Source organism: Salvelinus namaycush, chromosome 2 (assembly GCF_016432855.1).
Source record: "Salvelinus namaycush isolate Seneca chromosome 2, SaNama_1.0, whole genome shotgun sequence".
In the NCBI taxonomy this organism is placed as follows: Eukaryota; Metazoa; Chordata; class Actinopteri; order Salmoniformes; family Salmonidae; genus Salvelinus; species Salvelinus namaycush.
This window is the reverse complement of record NC_052308.1, coordinates 21,801,961-21,823,934: the sequence shown is the minus strand read 5'-3', so window position 1 is coordinate 21,823,934 and position 21,974 is coordinate 21,801,961.

Below are 21,974 nucleotides of genomic sequence, written 5' to 3'. Positions count from 1 at the left end.
GTTATACAGATGTAGGATCTTAATTTGACCTATATTGTCACAGGTAAATAATCCTGCAGCAACAGGATTTTAATATTTACTCCATAATGTTGCTTGTTCGGTGGTTAGGCTATTAGCTGGACAAAAGTGCAATACTGTTAATATAGCTGTGTGTTAGTGTGGGTTTTCAGTAAATCACAAAGCTCATCTGCATTTCTCAGCAACAAAAGAGTGATCAAATTAAGATCACACATCTATAGATGTTCAGATAGTGATGCTATTGGTAAACAATGAGAGATCTACTGTATGTGAGCAAAATATCTGCTTCTAAATGCACACGTGGCACACAATCGTTTTTCGGGGAAATTATCTGCAAGTTTTTGATCTGCAAGTATTTTTTGAACATTTTTATATTCTACTTACATTCTGATTATCAGAGTAGTCTGAGTAGTGACCAGCAGAGTTTGTCCACATTTGATAGCCTTGTATCTCCATTCTGCTGCAGACTTATCAGACGTCTTATTTCTATTTGAGTCACACAGTGGTTGTGGCCCCACCCTACTACAACCTTGCAAAACACGTTGGTTCATGTTTTTTCAAGTTTCTTTGGTTTTAAGATGGTTGTAATATTTTCTGAGAATATTATACATTTTACATTCAATAATGTTAAAACTGAGCTGTGAGGCTTTACAGGAGCATCAAACTGTTTCCAGGAAAGCCATGGGATTACTAACTGGAGAAATAATTAACATTAAAGAGGTTCTTAGATGTGTAGGGTTTTCTTTCATTGTAAAAATGACCAACCAGAATCTAAAGACCTTGGTAAATGCATTGTGGCAGTTTGAACTTGACCTGGCTATGCCTAGATTAACAGGGTCCCACCAAAACTATGCAGGCAGGCAAAATTAGCTTAGAGAGGTACCAGGCAGAGCCGCTGGGCCATGAAAGTGAAAACATTAAGCTCAGATGAGTTTGTCTAAAGACCGAGGAGACCCTTAATTAGCAAAGTTAACTCTGACCCCGCAAGAAACTAGTAAGAATCCAGTTCAGGGATCAAGACAATGGCAGGCAGAGTTTTACCACACACAGAACACTAAGTCAGCAAAGAATGTTCGTAATTAGGCCCAATACTTTCATTCTTGAGCTTGTTTAAGAAAAAAACTACTGCATTGAAATAATGATCATAGGTTAGTATCCAATGAGCTCAAAATTGTCAGACACATTATCAAGGTTAATGTTTGAAATTTCAGGGAGCACATACCAAAAATACAATTTCCTAATTACTATATGAGTGACCCTTAATAAAATTGTTAATGTCATGAAAACCTGGTGAAGTTCATAAGTCCTCTCCCCAAGGCTGCGTTTAAGCAGGCAGCCCAATTCTGATATTTTTTCCATTAATTGGTCTTTTGACCGATAACATCAGATCTTTTCACATCAGATATTGTTTTTCTTCACAAAAAGATTAGAATCGGGCTGCCTGTCTAAACACAGACCAAGAAGACTACAATCCTACTTATTGGATTCCAAGTGAATATTACAGGAGTCTTAAAAACACAACTGCTCACTAGCCACTATAAATACAATCTTTCATAGGTACATATAGCCATTTGTGTACAGACTTACAATAAAGTCTAGCTTAACCTCGGTACTGTATACAGTACATTTGCTTGTTGATTCTCAGTGGTTAATGTGATTTTCAAACTTATCTGGTGTTGGGTACTCAAGAAAACACTTAAGTTGTTGTTTGGTGTGAACATATTTTTATTTATTGCAGGGGTCCCCAATTACATTCAGCCGCGGGCCAAACAGATATAGTATTTGACAAAAACCGAACCATTTCAAACCATGATTACATTGGGATACGAGCACAAAATGCCCCTCTATTTAGGTGTGGAAATACTTGGGAACATATTTCCTAAATTAAAATCTAAAATCTATAATATATTTTGATTTGTTTAACACTTTTTTGGTTGCTACAGGATTCCATATGTGTTATTTCATAGTTTTCATGTCTTCAATATTATCCCTCAATGTAGAACATAGACACACACATATATACACATATACACATATATACATACATATATATATATATATACACAGTACCAGTCAAAAGTTTGGACACCTACTCATTCAAGGGTTTTTCTTTATTTGCACTATGTTCTACATTGAGGAATAATATTGAAGACATGAAAACTATGAAATAACAAATAGTCCTGTAGCAACCAAAAAAGTGTTAAACAAATCAAACTAGATTTTAGATTTTAGATTTTTCAAAGTAACCACCCTTTGCCTTGATGACAGCTTTGCACACTCTTGGCATTCTCTCAACCAGCTTCACCTGGAATGCTTTTCCAACAGTCTTGAAGGAGTTCCCATATATGCTGAGCACTTGTTGGCTGCTTTTCATTCACTCTGTGGCCAACTCATCCAAAACCATCTCAATTGGGATGAGGCCAGGTCATCTGATGCAGCACTCCATCACTCTCCTTCTTGGTCAAATACCTCTTACACAGCCTGACGGTATGTTGGGTCATTGTCCTGTTGAAAAACAAATGATAGTCCCACTAAGCGCAAACCAGATTTGATGACAGACAATGACACCAGCAAAGCACACCCACACCATCACACCTCCTCCTCCATGCAGAGATCATCCGTTCACCTACTCTGCGTCTCACAAAGACACGGCAGTTGGACCAAAGGACAGATTTCCACCGGTCTAAGGTCCAATGCTCATGTTTCTTGGGCCAAGCAAGTCTCTTCTTATTATTGGTGTCCTTTAGTAGTTTATTTGCAGCAATTCGACCATGAAGGCCTGATTCACGCAGTATTCTCTGAACAGTTGATGTTGAGATGTGTCTGTTACTTGAACTTTGTGAAGCATTTATTTGGGCCGCAATCTGAGGCTGGTAATTCTAATGAACGTATCCTCTGCAGCAGGAGGTAAATCTGGGTCTTCCTTTCTTGTGGCGGTCCTCATGAGAGCCAGTTTCATCAAAGCGCTTGATGGTTTTGCGACTGCGCTTGAAGAAACTTGAAAAGTTCTTCGAATGTTCCGGATTGACTGACCTTCATGTCTTAAAGTGACGATGGACTGTTGTTTCTCTTTGGTTATTTGAGCTGTTCTTGCCATAAAATAGACTTGGTATTTTACCAAATATGGCTATCTTCTGTATACCACCCCTACCTTGTCACGACACAACTGAATGGCTCAAATGCATTAAAAGGAAAGAAATTCCACAAATGAACTTTTAAGAAGGCACACCTGTTAATTGAAATGCATTCCAGGTGACTACCTCATGAAGCTGGTTGAGAGATGGCCAAAAGTGTGCGAAGCTGTTATCAAGGCAAAGGGTGTCTACTTTGAAGAATCTCAAATATAAAATATATTTAGATTTGTTTAACACTTTTTTGGTTACTACATGATTCCAGCAATTAAATGTAATTCCATATGTGTTATTTCATAGTGTTGATGTCTTCACTATCATTCTACAATGTAGAAAATAGTAAAAAATAAATAAAAACCCTTGAATGAGTAGGTGTGTCCAAACGTTTGACCAGTACTGTATATAGAGTGCATTCGGAAAATATTCAGACCCCTTCCCTTTTTCCACGTTTTGTTACGTTACAGCCTTATTCTAAAATTGACTAAATACATGTTTTTCCTCATCAATCTACACACAATACCTCATAATGACAAAGCAAAAACAGGATTTTAGAAATTTGTGCAAATTTATTTCAAATAAAAACAGAAATGCCTTATTTACATAAGTATTCAGACCCTTTGCTATGAGACTCAAAATTGAGCTCAGGTGCATCCTGTTTCCATTGATCATCCTTGAGATGTTTCTATGACTTGATTGGATTCCACCTGTGGTAAATTCAATTGATTGGACATGATTTGGAAAGGCACACACCTATCTATGTAAGGTCCTACAGTTGACAGTGCATGCCAGAGCAAAAACCAAGCCATGAGGTCAAAGGAATTGTCCATAGATCTCTGATACATGATTGTGTCGAGGCACCGATCTAGGGAAGGGTACCAAAACATTTCTGCAGCATTGAAGGTCCCCAAGAAGACATTGGCCGCCATCATTCTTAAACGGAAGACGTTTGGAACCACCAAGACTCTTCTTAGAGCTGGCTGCCCGGCCAAACTGAGCAATTGGGAGAGAAGGTCCTTGGTCAGGGAGGTGACCAATAACCCAATGGTCACTCTGACAGAACTCCAGAGTTCCTCCACCAATCAGGCCTTTATAGTAGAGATGCCAAACGGAAGCCACTCCTCAGTAAAAGGCACATGACAGCCCACTTGGAGTTTGCCAAGAGGCCCCTAAAGGACTCTCAGAACATGAGAAAAAATATTATCTTTGGCCAGAATGCCAAGCGTCACGTCTGGAGGAAACCTGGCACCACCAGTACGGTGAAGCATAGTGGTGGCAGCATCATGCTATTGGGATATTTTTCAGCGGCAGGTACTGGGAGACTCGTCAGGATCGAGGGAAACATGAATGGAGCAAAGTACAGAGAGATCCTTGATGAAAACCTGCTCCAGAGCTCTCAGGCTGGGGCGAAGGTTCACCTTCCAAGAGGACAACGACCCTAAGAACACACCCAAGATAACACAGGAGTGGCTTCGGGACAAGCCTCTGAATGTCCTTGAGTGGCCCAGACAGATTACAGACTTGAACCCGATCTAACATCTCTGGAGAGACCTGAAAGTAGCTGTGCAGCGACGCTCCCCATCCAACCTGACAGAGCTTGAGAGGATATGCAGAGAAGAATGGGAGAAACTCCCCAAATACAGGTGTGCCAAGCTTGTAGCGTCATACCCAAGAAGACTCAAGGCTGTAATTGCTGCCAAAGGTGCTTCAACAAAGTACTGAGTAAAGCGTCTGAATACTTAAGTTTATGTGATATTTCAGTTGTTTATTTTTAATAATTGTGCAACATTTTCATAAAAACTGTTTTTGCTTTGTCATTATGGAGTATTGTGTGTAGATTGATTAGGGGAAAAAAGAATTCTATCAATTTTAGAATAACGCTGTAATGTAACAAAATGTGTAAAAAGTCAAGGGGTCTGAATACTTTTAGAGTGCATTGTATATACACTACATGACCAAAAGTATGTGGACACCTGCTCGTCGAACATCTCATTCCATAATCATGGGCATTAATATGGTGTTGGTCCTCCTTTGCTGCTATAACATCTGTGAAAGCTTTCCTCTAGTTGTTTGAACATTGCTGCAGGGACTTGCTTCCATTCAGCCACAAGAGCATTAGTGAGGTCAGGCAATGACGTTGGGCTATTAGGCCTAGCTCGCAGTCTGCATTCCAATTCATTCCAAAGGTGTTCGATGGAGTTGAGGTCAGGGCTCTGTGCAGGCCAGTCATGTTCTTCCACACCTATCTCGACAAGCCATTTCTGTATGGACCTCGCTTTGTGCACAGGGGCATTGTCATGCTGAAACATGAAAGGGCCTTCCCCAGACTGTTGCCACAAAGTTGGAAGCACAGAATCGTCTAGAATGTCATTGTATGCTGTAGTGTTAAGATTTTCCTTCACTGGAACTAAAGGGCCTAGCCTGAAGCATGAAAAACAACCCCAGACCATTATCCCTCCTCCACCAAACTTTACAGTTGGCACTATGCATTCGCCAGGTAGCGTTCTCCTGGCATCCGCCAAACCCAGATTATTCCATCGGACTGCCAGATGGTGAAGCATGATTCATCACTCCAGAGAACGTGTTTCCACTGCGCCAAAGTCCAATGCCGGCCAAGCTTTACACCACCAACCAACTCTTGGCATTGAGCATATTGATCTTAGGCTTGTGTGTGGCTGCTCGGCCATGGAAACCATTTCCTCAAGCTCTCGAGGAACAGTTATTTTGCTGACATTGCTTCCAGAGGAAGTTTGGAACTCGGTAGTGAGTGTTCTGTGAGCTTGTGTGGCCTACTCCTTCACGGCTGAGCCGTTGTTGCTCCTAGACATTTCCACTTCACAATAACAGCACTTACAGTTGACGGGGAAGCTCTAGCAGGGAAGAAATTTGACAAACTGACTTGTTGGAAAGGTGGCATCCTATAAGGTTGGCATGTTGAAAGTCACTGAGCTCTTCGGTAAGGCTGTTCTCCTGCCAATGTTTGTCTATAGAGATTGCATGGCTGTGTGCTTGATTTCATACGCCTGTCAACAACGGGTGTGGCTGAAATAAGGGGTGTCCACATACTTTTGTATATATAGTGTATGGATATATATATATATATTATCCTATTGGGGAACCCAGATGTATGGCGTCCACTCAGCTCCTCAATTAATGTAATCCCATTCAGAAAAAACATCTACTCTGTCGTTTTTCAAATCAGTTATCGGGCAAAAGGGAACATTCTCATTTCTTTCATACACAAAGGCAAGTGTAAGTACTGTAAGTTAATAGTTAAATCAGGAGAATCACTTGAAACCAGAACAGACAAACATTAACAGACAAATGAGCAAAAAAACTAAAAGCAACGATTGTTCTTATAGTCATTATCTGTGTTCCAAGGGATCTTCTACAGAATGTTCAATCAAACCTGTGCTGCAGTTATACAGACTGAGGAAAGATCACATTGTTCATGTGGAGTGAATATGTACACTTTTGATCCGTACCTGATACTTTTACGGTACAATAACAATGAGGGTTTTATTAGGGCTTATCACTTAAGAGTCATATTTTCTGTTTGGTTCTGACCTGTAGAGGCTATGGTAGTGCTGTGGTGGTTAGTGGTGGGTAGTGGCGGGTAGTGCAGAATTAGGATTAGGGGCTTTTAGGATGATTATCACAGCTTGACATCAATAAGGTATTTTGTAACCATTGAGCTCAACAAAGCTTCACCTGGGTGGGCACAGTAGGAGTCGGAGAGGGCTGAACTGGAAGGGGACTCAGTCTACCCAATAAATAAATAACCTCTTAAATAATCTAAATTCATAAACTGTATTGATTAGATATCAGATAAAGTTGGCCAGACTGCACTAAGTGGAGATGCTTTCCATATAATTGACTTTTAAATACCATCAGATTTAGCTCCACGTGCGGAGTAGACTTGCTGTCTTTTCCCTCCCTCTGATAGTTGGTAGTCGGGTTGAACTTTGGAAATGTTCAGCTCGGGGCCTAGTGTGGAGCTGCATAATGCTTTATCATTGTGCTCCTCATTTTGGTGAGCCCAGCTCTGAGGTTTAATGCTTTGTCAAAACCCAGCAATGTGAAAAAGGTCTTTGTTTCAACATAGTTCAGTAAGAAGACCAACATAACTCGATTTCTGAGGACTTTCTTCCTACAGATTTTGGATCTTAATTTGATCACTCTTTTGTTGCTGAGAATTTTCCTGCACCACAGGAAATGCAGATGGGCTTCGGGATTTACATAGATTCGCTGAAAACCTGCACTAACACACGGTTATATTAATAGTATTTTAGCCTACTTTTGTCCAGCTAATAGCCTTACCACCGACCAAGCAACATTATGGACTAAACATTTAAATCCTGTTGCTGCAGGATTATTTTGCTAAAACAATACTGGTCAAACAAATAAATAAAATGTCAGATATTAATTTGATCCCTTTTGTTCCAGGAGGAAAATAATCAGTGCAATTTATTGAAGGAAGCCAGGCTTCCCCCAAAAATTGACCAATGCATTTAAAAAAAATAATAATAATTTAATTAGCTTTCGTCTCTGTGTTTTCATAATTTTCCTTCAAATAGCAATTGGCTGTATCTATCCCACAGGAGAAATCATCCGAGCGAGTGAAACAGCACCCAAAAGTCTCAGTATGTGTAGCCCATGTATCTGATGCTGTCTGGACAAAAAGAGTATGACATGTTGCCGCTGTAGCATTTGATGGATGGATGCCAGCGAGCATTTGGCTTCCATTGATAAAACATTGATAAACTATTGAACCATTCAGCGTTGCATTGAGCTAAACTGTGGGTGATCTTGGCAAAGCAAAACGTCCCCCAAGGGAGGCCTGTTTGGATTTAGCATCACACCAATCAAATCACATCAAAAGCATTGGTTTCTGGTAGCATTTGATGTGTTGATGTCCTGCTGTAGCTAGCTAGCTAAATCTTTATTTTCCTAAACCATGAATGGAGATGGGTATTTGGACTTAGTGTTTTTTACTTAATTCTCTGTACAGGCCAATGATTATGATAGCCTGGCCTGAGACGATTGAAGTGCAATATGTAGCTTAGATGTAGTAGGTGCACGTTAACTAGCTAGCTATCTAACTTAGCTGGTTCATTTTTGCCCATTTAAGGAAGTTAGGCTAGCAAACATTTTAGCATGGTAGCCTAGTATGACAGTCATAAGCCCTATTGGCAATGGACTAGTATTACTATATAACGTCGGTTATGTAATTATTATCCCAGCATGTTTTTCCAGTGGACTATTCGGATGGGATTAGTTTTACCAAATTAACCCTGTAATATTTGTTTTACTCATTCAAAATTGATCGTTATGATGAAAGCATGGAGGCTCTTTATTTTTATTTCACCTTTATTTAACCAGGTAGGCCAGTTGAGAAGAAGTTCTCAATTACAACTGCAACCTGGCCAAGATAAAGCAAAGTAGTGCGACAAAAACAAAACAGAGTTACACATTGGATAAACAAACATACAGTCAATAACACAATAGAAAAATCTGTATACAGCGTGTGCAAATGAAGTAAGGAGGTAAGGCAATAAATAGGCCAATAGTGACGAAGTAATTACAATTTAGCAATTTATACTGGAGTGATATATGTGCAGATGTGGATGTGCAAGTAGAAATACTGGTGTGCAAAAGAGCAGAAAAACAAAAACAAATATGGGGATGAAGTAGGTAGTTGGTTGGATGGGCTATTTACAGATTGGCTGTATACAGCTGCAGCGATCGGTAAGCTGCTCTGACAGCTGACGCTTAAAGTTAGTGAGGGAGATATAAGTCTCCAACTTCAGTGATTTTTGCAATTCATTCCAGTCATTGGCAGCAGACAACTGGAAGGAAAGGCGGCCAAAGAAGGTGTTGGCTTTGGGGATGTCCATTGAAATATACCTGCTGGAGCGCGTGCTACGGGTGGGTGTTGCTATGGTGACCAGTGAGCTGAGATAAGGCGGAGCTTTACCTAGCAAAGACTTATAGATGACCTGAAGTCAGTGGGTTTGGCGACGAATATGTAGCAAGGACCAGCCAACAAGAGTGTACAGGTCACAGTGGTGGGTTGTATATGGGGCTTTGGTGACAAAACGGATGGAACTGTGATAGACTGCATCCAATTTGCTGAGTAGAGTGTTGGAGGCTATTTTGTAAATGACATCGCCGAATCGGTAGGATAATCAGTTTTACGAGGCTTTGTTTGCGAAATAGGAAGCCAATTCTAGATGTAACTTTGGATTGGAGATGCATAATGTGAGTCTGGAAGGAGAGTTTACTGTCTAGCCAGACACCTAGGTATTTATAGTTGTCCACATATTCTAAGTCAGAACCGTCCAGAGTAGTGATGTCGGGCGGGCGGGCAGGTGCGGGCAGCAATCGGTTGAAGAGCATGCATTTAGTTTTACTTGCATTTTAAAGCAGTTGGAGGCCATGGAAGGAGTGTTGTATGGCGTTGAAGCTTGTTTGGAGGTTTGTTAACACGGTGTCCAAAGAAGGGCCAGATGTATACAGAATGGTGTCGTCTACTTAGAGGTGGATCAAAGAATCACCCGCAGCAAGAGCGACATCATTGATAGATACAGAGAAAAGAGTCGGCCCGAGAATTGAACCCTGTGGCACCCCCATAGAGACTGCCAGAGGTCCGGACAACAGGCCCTCCAATTTGACACACTGAACTCTATCTGAGAAGTCGTTAGTGAACCAGGCGAGGCAGTCATTAGAGAAACCAAGGCTGTTGAGTCTGCAGATAAGAATACGGTGATTGACAGAGTTGAAAGCCTTGACCAGGTCGATGAAGACGTTTGCACAGTACTATCGTTTATCGATGGCGGTTATAATATCGTTTAGGACCTTGAGCGTGGCTGAGGTGCACCCGTGACCAGCTCGGAAACCAGATTGCATAGCGGAGAAGGTACGGTGGGATTCGAAATTGTCAGTGATCTGTTTGTTCACTTGGCTTTCGAAGACTTTAGAAAGGCAGGGCAGGATGGATATAGGTCTGTAACAGTTGGGTTGGGTCTAGAGTGCCACTTTCCAATCTTTAGGAATCTCAGATGATACGAAAGAGAGGTTGAACAGACTAGTAATAGGGTTTGCAACAACGGCGGCAGATAATTTTAGGAAGAGAGGGTCCAGATTGTCTAGCCCAGCTGATTTGTAGGGATCCAGATTTTGCAGCTCTTTTAGAATATCAGCTGTCTGGATTTGGGTGAAGGAGAAGCGGGGGGGGGGGGGGGGGGGGCGTGGGCCAGTTGCTGCGGGGGGTGCAGAGCTGTTGGCCGGGGTTGGGGTAGCCAGGTGAAAAGCATGGCCAGCCATAGAGAAATGCTTATTGAAATTCTCGATTATCATGGATTTACCAGTGGTGACAGTGTTTCCTAGTCTCAGTGCAGTGGGCAGCTGGGAGGAGGTACTCTTATTCTCCATAAGAGAATAAAGTGTCCCAAAACTTTTTGGAATTAGTGCTGCAGGATGCAAATTTCTGTTTAAAAAAGCTAACCTTTGCTTTCCTAACTGACTGTGTGTATTGGTTCCTGACATCCCTGAAAAGTTGCATATCGCGGGGACTATTCGAAGCTAGTGCAGTACGCCACAGGGTGTTTTTGTGCTGGTCAAGGGCAGTCAAGTCTGGAGTGAACCAAGGGCTATATCTGTTCTTAGTTCTACATTTTTTGAAAGGGACATGCTTATTTAAGATGGTGAGGAAAGCACTTTTAAAGAACATCCAGGCATCCTCGACTGACGGGATGAGGTCAATATCCTTCCAGTATACCCGGGCCAGGTCGATTAGAAAGGCCTGCTCGCAGAAGTGTTTTAGGGAGCGTTTGACAGTGATGAGGGGTGGTCGTTTGACCTCGGACCCATAACGGACGCAGGCAGTGATCGCTGAGATCCTGGTTGAAAACAGTAACAACATGTTTACGGATTTGGGGTTGTACCTGGTAGGTTCCTTGATAATTTGTGTGAGATTGAGGGCATCTAGCTTAGATTGTAGGACGGCCGGGGTGTCAATTTAGGTCACCTAGCAGTACGAACTCTGACGATAGATGTGGGGCAATCAATTCACATATGGTGTCCAGGGCACAGCTGGGAGCTGAGGGGGGTCTATAACAAGCGTCAACAGTGAGGGATTTATTTCTGGAGAGATGGATCTTTAAAAGTAGAAGCTCGAATTGTTTGGGCATAGACCTGGATAGTAGGACAGAACTACTTCTACAGTAGATTCTACAGTAGCTACTTCTACAGTAGATTGCAATTCCGCCCCTTTAGCAGTTCTGTCTTGACGGAAAATGTTGTAATTTGGGATGAAAATTTCAGAATTTTTGGTGGCCTTCCTAAGCCAGGATTCAGACACGGCTAGGACATCAGGGTTGGCGGAGTGTGCTAAAGCTGTGAATAAAGCCAATTTAGGGAGGAGGCTTCTGATGTTAACATGCATGAACCCAAGGCTTTTAAGGTTGCAGAAGTCAACAAATGAGAGCGCCTGGGAACACACAAGGCCTGGGTTAACCTCTACATCACCAGAGGAACAGAGGAGTAGGATGAGGGTAAAGGCTAAATGCTATAAGAACTGGTCGTCTAGTGCTTTGGGAACAGAGAGTAAAAGGAGCAGATTTCTGGACATGGTAGGATAGATTCAGGGCATTGTGTACAGACAAGGGTATGGTAGGGTGCGAGTACAGTGGGGGTAAACCTAGGCATTGAGTGACGATGAGAGAGGTTGCATCTCTGGAGGTGCCAGTTAAGCTAGGTACGGTCCCCGCATGCGTGGGGGGTGGGACAAGGGAGCTATCTGAGGCATGTTGAGCAGGACTAGGGGCTCCACAGTAAAATAAAACAATGAGAGCTGCTCTAAACCACAGTATACAAGGCATACTGACATTAGAGAAAGGAATAAGACAATCACAGGTGTTGATTGGGAGAGCTAAGACAACAACGGGTGAGACAACAACGGATAAACAGCTAGGACAACAACAACGGGTAAATGACGATGAATGGGCAGAGAGGGTCAGTTAGCTACACTCAGGGCATGAGTTCGAGGCTGGGGCAGACGGATTAACAAAATGAAGTACCATGTTAATGAACAGTCCAGCAGGCGTCAGCTGTGTTGCCGAGTGATCATAGGGTCCTTCTAGGCGTAAAAATATTTCAAATGTCTAGGGAAAGCCTAATATTGGCCTAATGGCCTTCAGTTTGGAGAAAGTCAAAATAATAATCCATATCAATAAGAACCATGAACTGTAACCATCTAATTCAAATTAAATCAAATTGTATTTGTCACAAAGCCAAATACAACAATACCTTACAGTGAAATGCTTAACCAACAATGCAGTTTTAAGAAAAATAAGTATTAATAAAGTATTTACTAAAATAAACTGAAGTAAAAAATAAAAAATAAGAACAATAGAACAATAACAAATAATTAAGGAGTAACAATAAAATAACAGTAGCTAGGCTTTTGATTAGCTGTTCTTATGGCTTGGGGGTAGAAGCTGTTAAGAAGCCTTTTGGACCTAGACTTGGCGCTCCGGTATAGCTTGCCGTACAGTAGTAGAAAGAACAGTCTATGACTAGGGTGGCTGGAGTCTGGCAATTTTTAGGGCCTTCCTCTGACACCGCCTGGTATAGAGGTCCTGGATGGCAGGAAGCTTGGCCCCAGTAATGTACTCGGCTGTACGCACTACCCTCTGTAGTGCCTTTTTGGTATCTTTAAGTTTGTTTTCACCGTATTAGACTAATCATATATAGCCTTGTAGATTTGATGATGTTTAAATGTTTAAGTTGAAATGGTGCTGGAATAGCAGAGGAAAGACCTTAACTATGTTGACAAATTATACATAACCTAACTAAAAAAAGGGTACGAGCATCCACACTGGAGGAAAGTTTATTGTTCTACAGTAGGCCTACATCTGTCAATCAACTGATGGCCCAAATCAGCTCATCAACTCAGCCAGGGAAACACAAACAGTAGGCTAGCCAATTATACGTTTTCACACCTTGCATTATGTGGATAGGCTAACGGGTAGCCTACAGAATGTAGCCTATTGGAATATAATCAATTAAAAAGGGCCTATTGCAACCATTGATGGCACTAGATTTGATATCTCATTAAACAATCAATAGCGCTAAATTCACCTGCACAACTTATCTCAATTGCAACCATTATTGGTCACCTCATTACTGCTCCAGATGATGTCAGTGTTACCTTAACATTAGTCCTGCTTTCAACCATTCTTTCAACATATGTTCACCCTCTGGTTGGTATTGTAATCAGAACAACTGAGTCCTTTTTTAACTATGGGTGATTTATCTACTTGACAAGCATTCCATACAATATAAATAAAGTATTTCCTTGTTTACCATGGCAAATATTCTATGGCAATTTACCCAACACTTTGTATGAATGGAAACTACTGTTGGTGTAGCCTATTATTATTATTATTAGTTTATTAGTTTCCTATTTATGTTATCCAAAAGTGTCTGGTATGGACATTTCTTATCAAGATTGGGAAGTAAAATATCCCTGGACTGTCCATATTTAAAATGTGTAAATAAATCAAGGGGATTGAGATATTCATGCCAGAAGGATGTTGGCTGGAATCTAACCCACACCAGGACTGTATGTGCAGGCTGTTGGCAGTGGCCCTAATCACTAGACCACCCCAGGTCACAATTGAACAGAATATTGACCATAGCAAACACTTGACACTTGTATGTCATAGCCTAATGGAGACTAAAATCTGTCTTGTGTTATTAAGCTTCATAAAATTATGGTTGTTGAGAGTATGGCTGCATTTCAGATGTATTTTTGTACATTTGAATGTATCAGTAGGAGCTACGTTTAGCGTTTGAGCAAGAGAGAAAATTATTTGGATAGCAAGCACTGATCTCAATGACTCAACTGCTCTCACATGGAGAGAAAGAGAACTGCTCATTTTCAGGGACAAGGCTCATTGAATTTCCTGATGCAGCAGGAAAATTCTCTGCCAATAAAGAGTGATCAAGTTAAAATCCGACATCTGAACCTCTGTTTTCAGATAATTTTATGGGCATTACATATGAGGGTATACAGTTGAAGTCGGAAGTTTACATACACCTTAGCCAAATATATTTAAACTCAGTTTTTCACAATTCCTGACATTTAATCCTAGTAAATATTCCCTGTCTTAGGTCAGTTAGGATCACCACTTTATTTTAAGAATGTGAAATGTCAGAATAATAGTAGAGAGTGATTTATTTCAGCTATTATTTCTTTCATCACATTCCCAGTGGGTCAGAAGTTTACATACACTCAATTAGTATTTGGTAACATTGCCTTTAAATTGTTTAACTTGGGTCAAATATTTCAGGTAGCTTTCCACAAGCTTCCCACAATAAGTTGGGTGAATTTTGGCCCATTCCTCCTGACAGAGCTGGTGTAACTGAGTCAGGTTTGTAGGCCTCCTTGCTCGCACACGCTTTTTCAGTTCGGCCCACATATTTTCTATAGGATTGAGGTCAGGGCTTTGTGATGGCCACTCCAATACCTTGACCTTGTTGTCCTTAAGCCATTTTGCCACAAATTTGGAAGTATGATTGGGGTCATTGTCCATTTGGAAGACCCATTTGCGACCAAGTTTTAACTTCCTGACTGATGTCTTGAGATGTTGCTTCAATATATCAACATAACTTTGCTGCCTAATGATGCCATCTATTTAGTGAAGTGCACCAGTCTCTCCTGCAGCAAAGCACCCCAATACATGATGCTGCCACCCCCGTGCTTCACGGTTGGGATGGTGTTCTTCGGCTTGCAAGCCTCCCCTTTTTCCTCTAAAGATAACGATGGTCATTATGGCCAAACAGTTACATTTTTGTTTCATCAGACCAGAGGACATTTCTCCAAAACGTACAATCTTTGTCCCCATGTGCAGTTGCAAACCGTAGTCTGGATTTTTAATGGTGGTTTTGGAGCAGTGGCTTCTTCCTTGCTGAGCGGCCTTTCAGGTTATGTCGATATAGGACTCGTTTTACTGTGGATATAGATACTTTTGTACCTGTTTCCTCCAGCATCTTCACAAGGTCCTTTACTGTTGTTCTGGGATTGATTTACACTTTTTGCACCAAAGTACGTTCATCTCTAGGAGACAGAACGCGTCTCCTTCTTGAGCGGTATGACGGCTGCATGATCCCATGGTGTTTATACTTGCATACTATTGTTTGTACAGATGAACGTGGTACCTTCAGGCATTTGGAAATTGCTCCCAAGGATGAACCAGACTTGTAGAGGTCTACAATTTTTTTTCTGAGGTCTTGGCTGATTTCTTTTGATTTTCCCATGATGTCAAGTAAAGAGGCACTGAGTTTGAAGGTAGGCCTTGAAATACATCCACAGGTACACCTCCAATTGACTCAAATTATGTCAATTAGCCTATCAGAAGCTTCTAAAGCCATGACATAATTTTCTGGAATTTTCCAAGCTGTTTAAAGGCACAGTCAACTTAGTGTATGTAAACTTCTGACCCACTGGAATTGTGATACAGTGAATTATAAGTGAAATAATCTGTCTGTAAACAATTGTTGGAAAAATTACTAGATTAAGTAGATGTCCTAACCGACTTGCCAAAACTATAGTTTGTGAACAAGAAATTTGTGGAGTGGTTGAAAAACGAGTTTTAATGGCTCCAACCTAAGTGTATGTAAACTTTCGACTTCAACCGTAACTTTGAAAGATTGAGTCTGTGATTTTGTTGTAGGCAGAGCCAGAGCGCAATAGAGTAGAATTCTATTAGCGGGGGTAGCACACGAGCAGTCTTTCAATCACCCGCAAGTGAATGCGCTTTTCAGACCACAGTGCACGTTTGTTGATATTCTTTGCTAGTTAATGAGTTATTAGTCCAGTTACAGATCAGTATAGGTCAGCAATGGGGAGTTACTGCTTCCTACAAGAGCACAAAACCTGAAGGCTACATTTTAATGCTGTCTTTGAAAAGCCAGTCAGGTAAAAAGCTAATGTCTTAATTAAATAGGCAGTTTTATATTTTGAGACAGACTTGCATTTGCAAATAAGCTAATAGGCAGAGGGGCAGCCTACATTGTCTAATTCTCTGTATGGTAATAATAATACATTTTATTTTGTAAAGTGATTTCTTGCATCATACAACACAATGCATTTTACAGTCACCTAGTTGGCCCATGGTGTTACAGACCAAGTAAAAATTAAGGAATTCATGTCAAGCCCTTCATAATGTAAAAACTTTTTTTTTTAAGTATCATGCAATGTAGACCTGCAATGAACACCACATATAGGCTACTGTAGGCTATATCATAGAAATCAAAAGCTATTTCCATGTGAAAATGTTATGGGATTTGCTCCATTGGTTTTGTTGGTAGGCCTACATTATACTCAAATAGCCACAATAGCCTATTGGCTACTGTCTAAAACTGTAAGGGTACAGCTCCAATGTTCACTGTAAACGCTATGGAAGTTGCACAAAATTCTCTCAAGTTTCCGACCACAAGGCCTAAAATTTGCTCAGTGCCCCCAAAAATTAGAGGGAACATTGCTCAAAATATGCCATTTATCAGACACACTTTACAGTCATGCGTGCATGCATTTTACATATGGGTGGTCCTGGGAATTTAACCCAAAATCTTGGCATTGCACGTGCCATGCTCTACCAACTGAGTTACAGAGGACCAGCTGAGGCGTGATGGGGGATATGGTTTCAGATTTGATAAATGCATTGCAGCCTCCACTTTTGATTCACCTAGTAGTTTAAAATATATATGTTAGACACACTGAACAAATGTTCTGCCTTCTGCATTCATTAGTATTTTTAGTGTTAGTGCTATACAGTACATCGCTGAACTCATGACACATTTATAGATTCTGCGCCTCTTGACCCTACGGCAGGATGTACAGTATCAGACCTCCCTTGTTTAATGGACTTACATTGTCATATCAAGTTTATCTGAGATCTCATAGTCCCATACCAGGCTATGATAAACCAGCTCTGTGGGTTTACGCGGCTGCACACATAAGCTCTTTTGTTCATAATTTAGGCAAGTGCATTTTCTTAATCCCTCATAAATTGGACAATGTTTGCCATTCTGGGCAGAGAAGGGTTACATTCTTGTTAACTTCTCTTGCCACAGGCCCAATAGCACACAACACAACCCCTGGTCTAAGTAGAAGACGCCTCTTTGTCCTTTGCCATCCTCTTAGTTGAGCGGCCCATGTCATCACAGCGGCTCCCACGCCTGCAATGTCAGAGGCTTGTAACTATGGGCTGGAAGGCTAGAGAGCAAGACCCAGTGCCTTGGGGCTACGATGGAACCCAACACATAGCGGTCACTTAAACACTCACAAAGTCTCTCTTGTTTTCAACGAAGAGCTGTCTTTCACAGATTTGCATTCAGTGTTTTGTCTGGTCTCAACAGCTTCCACGCTGTATCTCTCTGCCACTCTGTTCACCAAATCTCTACCTCCTTGACACGTATCTTAACCATGCATCTAAGAAATCAAAGTCCAAGGGAAGAAGGGGTGAATAAGAGTGTATACATCCCATCTGTGAAATGCTTTAAAGGCACAATCTATAAGGCTTTCTGCTGTTGAAGATAAATACCCATTGATTTTTTATGAATGTAATTTATACAGCACATGACTTATGAGCTTAGTACTTAGCTGTTTCTATGAATGTGAGATATGTTTGGGTTTCCCCTGCCCCATCCCTCAACTGACAAAACAAGCTGGCAGTGGCAGGCGGTTTAAAATTCAGATTGGTCCTAAAGATGATTTAATAGTCACCTGTATGCAATTCGTCCTTTGTGGCTCAGTTGGTAGAACATGGTTATTGCAATGCCAGGGTTGTGGGTTCGATTCCCACGGGGGACAAGTATGAGAAAGGGATGCACGCTCTACTGTAAGTTGCTCTGGATAAGAGTGTCTGCTAAATTATTATGATTCACAACTGGACTCCATTACCTTCATCATTTCCTCCCCTTTATATGTCACTCTCCCAGGTTCACTCACCAGTTGGTATTGTTCTTGTGTATCAGCATTATGCCTTATGTTAGTGTCGTTTTGTTGTTTTATTAAAACGTTTCACCTGCTTCCGACTCACCGCCCCATCATTACAGAGTAGTCCAAAGAAAGCAAACATCTGTTTTTTGGGGGAGATAAGGTTTTGCCAGGACTGGTGATATGAAGCCTGAAGGGTAATTTAGGAATATATCATGGGGCATGAACCTCTCTTGTGTCCATTGACTGGTTTCTGGTCCAGTTTTACGCTCTAGACTGCATGGCACCAGGGCACCCTAATGTCAAATTTTCATGGAAATGCAAGATTAGTGACAGCCTGATGCATGTGAACACTTATGTCTCAAGTTAGGATAAGACCTCAGAGTATCCCATTTTAGGCAAAGGGGCTATCATCCAGACAACAGACAGTTTTAACAGAGCAAGAAAGGGTCTGCAGGTCAATAGTAGGGCTATGATACCCTACAGTGATTTCTGAAATAAACATAATAATTACATTGTCTCTCTGATTAGAAGAATGTGAGGTGGTAATGTATAGTAAACTATACTTTAAATTACTTTAGTTGGAGAATAACATTAGTTCAATGCAGTTTGATAAATAGTCAAGAGTTTTTCCTCAGCAGTGTGTACAAGTAGTTATACAGGGGCCAAGGGATCACGGCAGCCAGTGGCTATAGCCATCAATGTAAGCCCATGTGCTCTCTGTGAGTAGGTGATAAACCTCCGTCTCGCGAAGAGGCTATAAATAAAAGAAGGGTAAAGTCGCTGTGGGGAGATGAGGAATACTGCTCTTCTTCACGTATGTGTCTTAACCCAAAGGTTTGGCTGAAGGAAAAGGCCACAAAATGAGGGCGGAACAAAGACGTCCTCTACTATGTTAGCACAAAGAGATCTTTCTCTGGGTTATTATCGGTGAAGGTTCTGCCAGGCCGTAGGGCACTTCCCCTGCATGTGCTTCACCTCTCTATCTCTATCTGGAAGGCCGTTCCTCCACTCCAAGTCACGTTTTCCAGTAATCCCAACAAAGGCATGGTACTGTTTAGGAGGGAATGGTAGACCTTTACGTTAGTTAGAGCGGCTATTGACATCGCTTTATCTCGTGTGAGGATCCTCATAAATTTGGACTCACGGCTGCGCAGTTCCTTCACCAACTTGTTCACCTCCCATCCGTGGAAGGGTTCTCAGAGTTGGCACTATTAGCACAGTCATTTTGAATACTTCTCTAGTCAATTACATGAGTATGTAGTTGGGAGACATCGATGGGGAAATATGCATGTTCAGACCAGCAGTTTAGTGTGTTGTAATGACTGGGCTTCTATCCTCATCTCTTTACATTCTTCAGACAGAGAAAGACACATTTAATTTTTTTGGTTTATACTTTGACCCATTCAGAACAATGTTTGTCTCTTTGACATAATGGTGTACAGCGCTGAACAGCTTAGTAAACAGAAGTTCCTAAATTAGAAAGGGCATTCTATGTTAAAGATATTGAGCTCCATTTTTCTTTTCAAGGGTTATTTCCAAGAATTACGTCTTGACTAGTGCAGCATATGGTGTGCATGGCTCGAAGGGCATGCAGAACTTAAAGATCCAATGCAGCTGTTTTTATCTCAATATCAAATCATTTCTGGGTAACAACTAAGCACCTTACTGTGATTGTTTTCAGTTAAAATGTTCAAAATAAACAAAAATAGCTTCTTAGCAAAGAGCTAAGCAACACATTTGCAATGACTGTCTAGGAGTGGTTGGAGTGGGGAGGGGAATATTGAAAACCAGCTGTTATTGGCAGAGAGGTTTGGAACTCTTTCTTATTCTATTCTATGCTATTGGAACTCTCTTTCTTATTATATTCTATGCTATTGGAACTCTCTTTCTTATTCTATTCTATTCTATTGGAACTCTCTTTCTTATTATATTCTATGCTATTGGAACTCTCTTTCTTATTATATTCTATTCTATTGGAACTCTCTTTCTTATTATATTCTATTCTATTGGAACTCTCTTTCTTATTATATTATATTCTATTGGAACTCTCTTTCTTATTTTATTCTATTGGAACTCTCTTTCTTATTATATTATATTCTATTGGAACTCTCTTTCTTATTATATTGGAACTTTCTTTCTTATTATATTCTATTATATTGGAACTCTCTTTCTTATTATATTCTATTCTATTGGAACTCTCTTTCTTATTATATTCTATGCTATTGGAACTCTCTTTCTTATTATATTCTATTCTATTGGAACTCTCTTTCTTATTATATTCTATGCTATTGGAACTCTCTTTCTTATTATATTCTATGCTCTTCTATTGGAACTCTCATTCTTATTCTATTCTATGCTATTCTATTGGAACTCTCTTTCTTATTCTATTCTATTGGAACTCTCTTTCTTATTATATTCTTCTCTTTCTTATTATATTCTATTCTATTGGAACTCTCTTTCTTATTCTATTCTGTGCTATTCTATTGGAACTCTCTTTCTTATTCTATTCTATGCTATTCTATTGGAACTCTCATTCTTATTCTATGCTATTCTATTGGAACTCTCTTTCTTATTCTATTCTATGCTATTCTATTGGAACTCTCATTCTTATTCTATGCTATTCTATTGGAACTCTCTTTCTTATTATATTCTATGCTATTCTATTGGAACTCTCTTTCTTATTCTATTCTATGCTATTCTATTGGAACTCTCATTCTTATTCTATGCTATTCTATTGGAACTCTCTTTCTTATTCTATTCTATGCTATTCTATTGGAACTCTCATTCTTATTCTATGCTATTCTATTGGAACTCTCTTTCTTATTATATTCTATGCTATTCTATTGGAACTCTCATTCCTATTCTATGCTATTCTATTGGAACTCTCTTTCTTATTATATTCTATTCTATTGGAACTCTCTTTCTTATTCTATTCTATGCTATTCTATTGGAACACTCTTTCTTATTCTATTCTATGCTATTCTATTGGAACTCTCTTTCTTATTCTATTCTATGCTATTCTATTGGAACACTCTTTCTTATTCTATTCTCTGCTATTCTATTGGAACTCTCTTTCTTATTCTATTCTCTGCTATTCTATTGGAACTCTCTTTCTTATTCTATTCTATGCTATTCTATTGGAACTCTCATTCTTATTCTATTTTATGCTATTGGAACTCTCTTTCTTATTTCCTATTAGAACATTTTGCACCTGATGATGACACCAGGCAGGCCAAAACTCCATCCTACCAAAACAGGCAGAAATTTCAGGTGCTCTTTTTAAACAACTCTTACACTAAAAGGGCATTATTATAATTTTAACAATTTCACAATATTATTACAACCTGTGGGAATATATATAAAACACAAGAAAATCACACTTTGGACTGCACTGGGCCTTTAACAAACGTGTTCAATGGTTAAATAAACCTGGAACAAACATATTAGTGTGGTTATTCGTATATATCCAAGGGCTACAATGTATAAAGGACGATTAAGACAGATTAATTACTGTATAGTGCTACTGGTCAAGCATGTGCCTTGTGGAGTCTTTCTAAGTTGTATTTATGTTTTGCTAAGGGTTCCTTCTTCATTCTCAGTATACACAGTCTTTGTCAGGTAGATCTGATTGGTCAGTGGTGAGGGTGTGGTGTTAGCCTTTATTTAACTAAGGCAATAGACACTGATATGTGCACAGTCTGCACACACATGTATCTACATTATGTGTGATGTTTTAAAGAAGTACATTCAGGCAAAGCAATACTTTAATGTACGAAAACTTGATTACTATGACCTGTGTGAAAGCATGTATGTATAGT